Consider the following 6,925-nt stretch of genomic DNA (forward strand, 5'->3'; position numbering starts at 1 on the left):
TTATCAGTTCATTCTCTGGAAGGGAACATTCACAAGTTATTCTTTAAATATTAAATCTGTAGCTGGATATAATGTTCTCTTGGTTCTACTCATTTCACTCTTCATTATCTCATGGAGTTCTTTCCAAGGTTTTAAAAAATTAATCTGCTCATCATTTCTTATGGCTTCCCTGACTGATTTCACATCACTTCCCTTTATGTATTCTAAGATTCATCCCAAACTAGGGTTATTTGCTGGGCTCCGTGTTTGACATTCTATCTTATCTCCATAGCTCTGGCCAACCTGTCCTCCAAACCTGGCATGGAGGCCTTCCTTCCTAACCTCAGCATCTTGGAATTCTCACAGCTCCCTTTAAGGGTTACCACAGGTGCCCTACAAAAGATCTGTCTTAATTTAACCAATTGTTGTCTTCTCCTTCAACCAAATAGTTTGTATTTAATTTTGTTTATATAATTGATCGTGTGTGTGTTTCCCTCTTCAAATAGAATATAAGCCCTTTGAGGGCAAGGAGTATTTTCTTTTTACGTTGTATCTCCAGCACCCACCTTAGTTCCTGTATATTGTAAACACTTAATAACTACTTGTAGAATGTGTGAATCTTTGAACATAAACTCCCCATCACCATTTCTCATATGCAGCCTTCTATTTGGGGTTAAAATATTGACTTTGAATATAACCTCTCTGAACTGCTGTTTCTTTATCTGTAAAAATAAGAGGGTTAGACGATTGTAGATCTGTGGCTGGGGGAGGAGCATCCAAGTGCCCTGCATGAATGGACGGCACTTCGGTGTCATCCTTTGCGATTGTTGCCCCCCACCCAGAACCTCAAAGTCAGGGTCTAGTTTCTCTCAGAGAAAATAACAACTGAGCCTGGTTTCCTGCTAGTCTATGAAGGCAAGATTCTGATCTGGCTGCCGAGTTGAAGCCCTAAATGCTATCTGAAGACTAAGGCCACCAGTTCCAATCTGAAAGTGTTTTTCAATCTAAATCAAATTGTATGTAAATAAAATAAAGATGTGTAAATCTAAGTTTGTCGAGAAACTAGAAATGTTCGTGGGTAGCCCAAACAAACACTGGAGATAGACTAGCATGCAATATGTTGTTGGAACAGATAAACGCTGGGTGAAGAAACTTTCTGCCTCAATGGAGATAAACACTTGTCCGTCAGCTTCCAGTTTTTCAGGCTCTGGCATTAAACCAAGCCTCAAGTGAGAAGCAACACCTGAACAAAGTGTTACTTTTGTAAAATACAATGTCTTGAAACAAGAGTCTGAGAATTACTGTTAAATTATTGCCATAACTTTTTTAAAACTTTACCTTCCATCTTTAGAATCAATACTATTATTGGTTCTCAGGCAGAAGAGTGGTAAGGGCTAGACAGTGGGGGTTAAGTGACTTGTCCAGGTTCATACAGCTGGGAAATGTCTGCATTCAGATTAGAATCTAGAACCTCCCACTCTGTGTCTGGCTCACTATCACTGAATCAGAGATATGATGTTTAGTGGCAGACTTGAAGTCCAGAAGATCTGGGTTCAAATTTACCTCTAACACTGAGTAACCAGGGGCAAGTCACTTAGCTCCTAGGTTACTCCGTAAGTCTAAACTACAAAGCATTTACTTATGTTAGAGTTTCCTAGACTACTGAAATTCCAGGTGGGGACCTTCCCTCTCAAAAAGAAGATTAAATTTCTATACCCTATTACCTCACTGTTGTTATGAGACACAAATATAATAAAGTATCTAAGTTGCTTTGCAAACTTTAAGGCCATTTTTTTTCTTAATGTATCAAATGAAAAAGGAAAAAGAAAAACACACAGGTGAAAAGGAGTAACTTTTTAATTTACAGCTTTTGTTTTGCATCTTCTTCCTTTCAAATATATTTTTTCTCCTTTCCCTCCCCTCCCCTTCCCATTGCTACACTTTTTACAAATAATAAATAATGGGGAAGAACTGCAGTTCAACTAAGGTAATCTGCAAATGCATCAACTGAGTCTGAACATGTATAAGCCATTCCACATCCCTAGACCCCACTCTCCACACTTATGCAAAGAAAAGAATGAAATGCATTTTCTCATTTTTCTTCCAGCCAAGACTTGGTTATTATAAGTATAAAGCATTCAGTTTTGTTTTTGTTTTGTTCTTGTTCTTTCCATTTATAGAGTTGTAGTCATTGTGGATATTTTCCCCAGTTTTACTTACTTCCCCTTGCATCAGTTCCCATAGGTCTTCCTATGCTTCTTTGAATTCTACATATTCATCATTTAAAAAACCCAACACTTTTACCTTCTATCTTAGAGTCAATATTAACTATTGATTCTAAGGCAGAAGAGCTATAAGGGCTAAGAATTAGGGTAGAGTGACTTGCCTAGGGTCATACATCTAGACCTGGTCGCCTATCCACTGAGCCACCCAGCTGCCCCAGAAATATTTACTTCAAATAAGAGACAAAACCTGAATCTAAGAGGATGATTCTCTAATGGTTGAGTTTCAGAGGGTGGCAGAAAGAGAGATAGTGAAAAGAGCCTGGTATTTGAAGCAGAGGGTGTAGTTTCATATGCCAAATCTCCTGTTTACTGCCCACATGACCTTGGTCACATCAAAGCATGGCCATGTGGCCTTGGCCAAAACTTCGCTGGACTTCTCTCTCCACATCCATGAAATGAAAGTTTCCTCCCTAAGGTTCAGAGGAATTTATGTCAGCCCCCTGAGTGTAGGAACTATCTTGATTTTCTTTTTATACACTCACCATTTGATACAATGCTTAAAACACTCGTTGTTTGGTCATTTTTTCAGTCATGTCTGATTCTTTGTGACCTCATTTGGGGTTTTCTTATCAACGATGCTGGAGTGGTTTGTCATTTCCTTCTCTAGCTCATTTTACAGATGAGAAAGCTAAAACAAACAGGGTTAAGTGACTTGACAGTCACCCAGGTAATAAGTATCTGAGGCCAGATTTGAACTCGGGAAGAAGAGTCTTCCTGACTTTAGGTCTGATGCTATCCACTGCAGCTCCCAGCTGCCCTAGCTTGACACACAGTAAGTACTTAATAAATCCTTCCTATTCCATTCTAATGAACACAAATATAGATGTCCAAGAGTCATCCCTCAATGCATAAAAGAAGAGAGAGGCTATGAATAAACAGTTCTCAAAAAATGCAAATCATATGACAGATTTGAGAGACAAGATAGTACAGTAGAAAGAGAATTGGCTTTGGAGTGTGAAGTCCCAAGTTCCAATCCTGCTTCTGTCACTTCATATATAACTATTGGCATTGTACTTAATTTTTTTTTTAAACCCTTAACTTCTGTGTATTGGCTCCTTGGTGGAAGAGTGGTAAGGGTGGGCAATGGGGGTCAAGTGACTTGCCCAGGGTCACACAGCTGGGAAGTGTCTGAGGCCGGATTTGAACCTAGGACCTCCTGTCTCTAGGCCTGACTCTCAATCCACTGAGCCCCCATTGTACTTAATTTCTTGGGGCCTTGATTTGCACATTTGCAAAATAAGAGTTTTGCTGGCTGGTCTCTAACTGTCAAGCTCTAAATCTGTGGTCCTATGATTGCCCCAAGTCACTGCTAATAAGAGAAATACAAATTAAAATGACCCTGAGGTTTCTTCTCACATGAAACAAATTGAGAAAGATGTGGAAAAAAGGAAATGGTCACTTGTTGGTGGGACTAAAGGAAGACAGGCACGCTACTGCGCTGTTGGGAGAGTCATGAAATGATCCATCCCTTCAGGAAGGCAATTTAGAATTATGTAGAAAAATGACTAGATTACTTAGTGCTTAGTACAATGCCTGGCCCATAGTAGGTACTTCATAAATGCTTCTTGGCTTGACTTGACTCATGCTCACTGGTGGGCGTCTATCTCCAGGATGTCAAAGACAAAATGTCCCATATATACCAAAATATGCATAGAATTTTTTGTAGAAGCAAAGTAGTAGGAACAGTGTGGGTTTTCATTGATTAGTAATGGCTAAACAAAATGTAGTATATGAGCAAAATGGACTATTCCTTTGCTGTAATTAATGACAAATATGAGGAAATCAGAGCAACATGGGAATACGAACATGAACTGATACAGCGTAAATGAATAGTACCAGGGAAATTATATACTCCACTATGACAATGTAAACAGAAAGAATCATAAAAGGAAACTGAGCACTATGTAATTTCTTAAAAAGCAATCTTGGGGGGCAGCTGGGTAGCTCAGTGGATTGAGAGCCAGGCCTACAGACAGGAGGTCCCAAGTTCAAGTCTGGCCTCAGACACTTCCCAGCTGTGTGACCCTGGGCAAGTCACTTGACCCCCATTGCCCACCCTTACCACTCTTCTGCCTTGGAGCCAATACACAGTATTGACTCCAAGACGGAAGGTGAGGGTTTAAAAAAAAAAAAAAAAGCAATCTCAGACCCAAGAGATGAGAAAATGAACTCCTTTCCTGTTGTTGAAGAAGTGGGGCACTATGGGTATCAATGACTATATATGTTTTCATGTTGATGAGTAGGTTGATTTTACATAACATTTTTCTTTGTTACAAGAGAAGGATGCTGGGAAGAGGGAAGGTACCTGGAAATGAGTGAAACGTAAAAACAAAAGAAAACAATATGTTTTTGAAAAGGTAATTAAAATAAAGGTGAGAGAGGAGTAAGGGAGGGAGGGAGGGAGGGAGGATGGCAAAAAATGGAGGGAGGGAGAGAGGAAGGAATGGAGTACTGCTATAGACTTAATGGTAGCTGGCTACATGTACAGGAGACACACCAGGTCATGTATGGACTGATGAGCCCTTTGCAGAAGAAGATACCCAAGTCACCTCGAAAACCTCGCTACTTAAGTCCCCATCAGCAGAATTCTCTCTTTGAAGCTAATATCCAACATAAAATCTGGGCCTTTTGACTGAAAAGTCTATCTTACAGCTGGGAGGACGGCAAATCCAAAGGTCATGTGATGGGGTCCTGGGTTTTTTTTGTGTGTGTTTTTTTGTCCTGCTACAAGAAGGCCATTCTCTTCTTACAAAGAGCTTTTCAAAAACCCTCACGTATTCCGACTGCTAAGATAGAAGTAAAGGGGTGGGGAGGCGGGTGGGGAAAAGAATACCTTAGTTTCATAAATTAATGTGCATAAATCTGAAATGTGCAAAAAAAAAAAAAGAAGAAAAGAAATTCATCCTCATGTCAAAGCTTGTCCTACTAACTGGATTCTGTGACATGAGATCAATGTGAATTGTAAAGGCCTTATTCACCACACACCATTCTTTGTATTAATTGGCACCAATAACACTAAATAGATTGCTTCCTGAAATCTAAGCCTGGCAATTAGTGGCTTGTCAGGTACCTATCGGATGTTGGCAAAATAATTGGGTTTGTAGTGTGTTTTCACTCCCAAACAGGTCTGACAGAACCTCGCAGTCCTATTCATGGTAGGTGGATGGAGAGTAAACTTTGTGGGGCAGACATGGGCCTCCCTCGCCACAAGAGCTATGGCTCCTTAAAACTAAGATTTCTAGGCAGGGGGATTATCTTCTTTCCAGCCCTTGCAGATTCGTAAGCAAGAGAGTGTCAGAATTTTCATTCCACCAGGGCCGGCGTAATCGTCGACATGAAAAATATTTCAAAATGTCTGGACTTGAAATCGGAAACATACCACATAAATTCTGAGCAAAGCCCAGGTCTTAGGAGTCAGATTTGCTTCCCCAAATAGGATTTCATCCAAAATGTCAGTAAGATGGCAGAGATGGTGGTAGAGGCGTCCCTCCTACACTTGCTGATAAATGGTTTGGGGCAAAGTAGATTTTTTTCCCCAATTTTAGAAATAAATGAGAAAGTGGAAACCTCAAGAATTTTTCCTGCTTCACTCTCCCCTCCCCTGACCACCTCATCCTAAATCATTTATTTCTGCCTTATTATGGATTAGGTAAAGCTGGGAGGATGATATCAGGAGACAAGAGGATGGAGGAACAGGAGGATGACATGCTAGGATGACCAGGATTACAGGAATCTTCCTTGTAACAGATTGCATCAGTGTGGATATTCCCTCCACGTGTTGTGTGGATACCCCCAGATAGCTCACCATCACCACATCTTGACCTTCCATCTTAGGGAGTTATTGTGGCCTAAATAAGGTTGTCACCTGGCAGTCAGCCTGCTGATCCGGAGCCTTTTTGAACTTAGCTAGGCTGGACCTCAGATGCTAGACATGGCGCCCAGCAGAGGACCCATCCTGGAAGCTTGACCTCTCCTGCTATACTCTCCCAGCCCCAGGGATGTTAATGGAGCCATCATCAGAGAGTGGGATAAAAGGGTTTCTGGAGTCATAGAGGGCAGAAGTTTAAATCCTGGGTGACCTCAGACAAGCCTCTTAACCTCCCTGGGCCTCAGTTTTCTCACCTGCAAAATGAGATTAGACTAGATAGCCTCTAAGGCCTCTTATGGTGCTAAACTATAGTTTTATCGTCGGTCTCATGCATGGTCAGGCATCAAAGGCCTCCTTGGAATGGCCTCACCAACTTTTCTATTTTTTTTTTTTAACCCTTAACTTCTGTGTATTGGCTCCTTGGTAGAAGACTGGTAAGGGTGGGCCATGGGGGTCAAGTGACTTGCCCAGGGTCACACAGCTGGGAAGTATCTGAGGCCGGATTTGAACCTAGGACCTCCCATCTCTAGGCTTGGCTCTCAATCCATTGAGCTACCCAGCTGCCCCCCAATTTTTCTATTTCTTATTTATTTTGTTTGTTTGTTTTTTAATTTTTAAACCCTTAACTTCTGTGTATTGGCTCCTTGGTGGAAGAGTGGTAAGGGTGGGCAATGGGGGTCAAGTGACTTGCCCAGGGTCACACAGCTGGGAGGTGTCTGAGGCCAGATTTGAACCCAGGACCTCCCGTCTCTAGGCCTGACTCTCAATCCACTGAGCTACCCAGCTGCCCCCC

Source organism: Gracilinanus agilis, chromosome 1, assembly GCF_016433145.1.
Source record: "Gracilinanus agilis isolate LMUSP501 chromosome 1, AgileGrace, whole genome shotgun sequence".
In the NCBI taxonomy this organism is placed as follows: Eukaryota; Metazoa; Chordata; class Mammalia; order Didelphimorphia; family Didelphidae; genus Gracilinanus; species Gracilinanus agilis.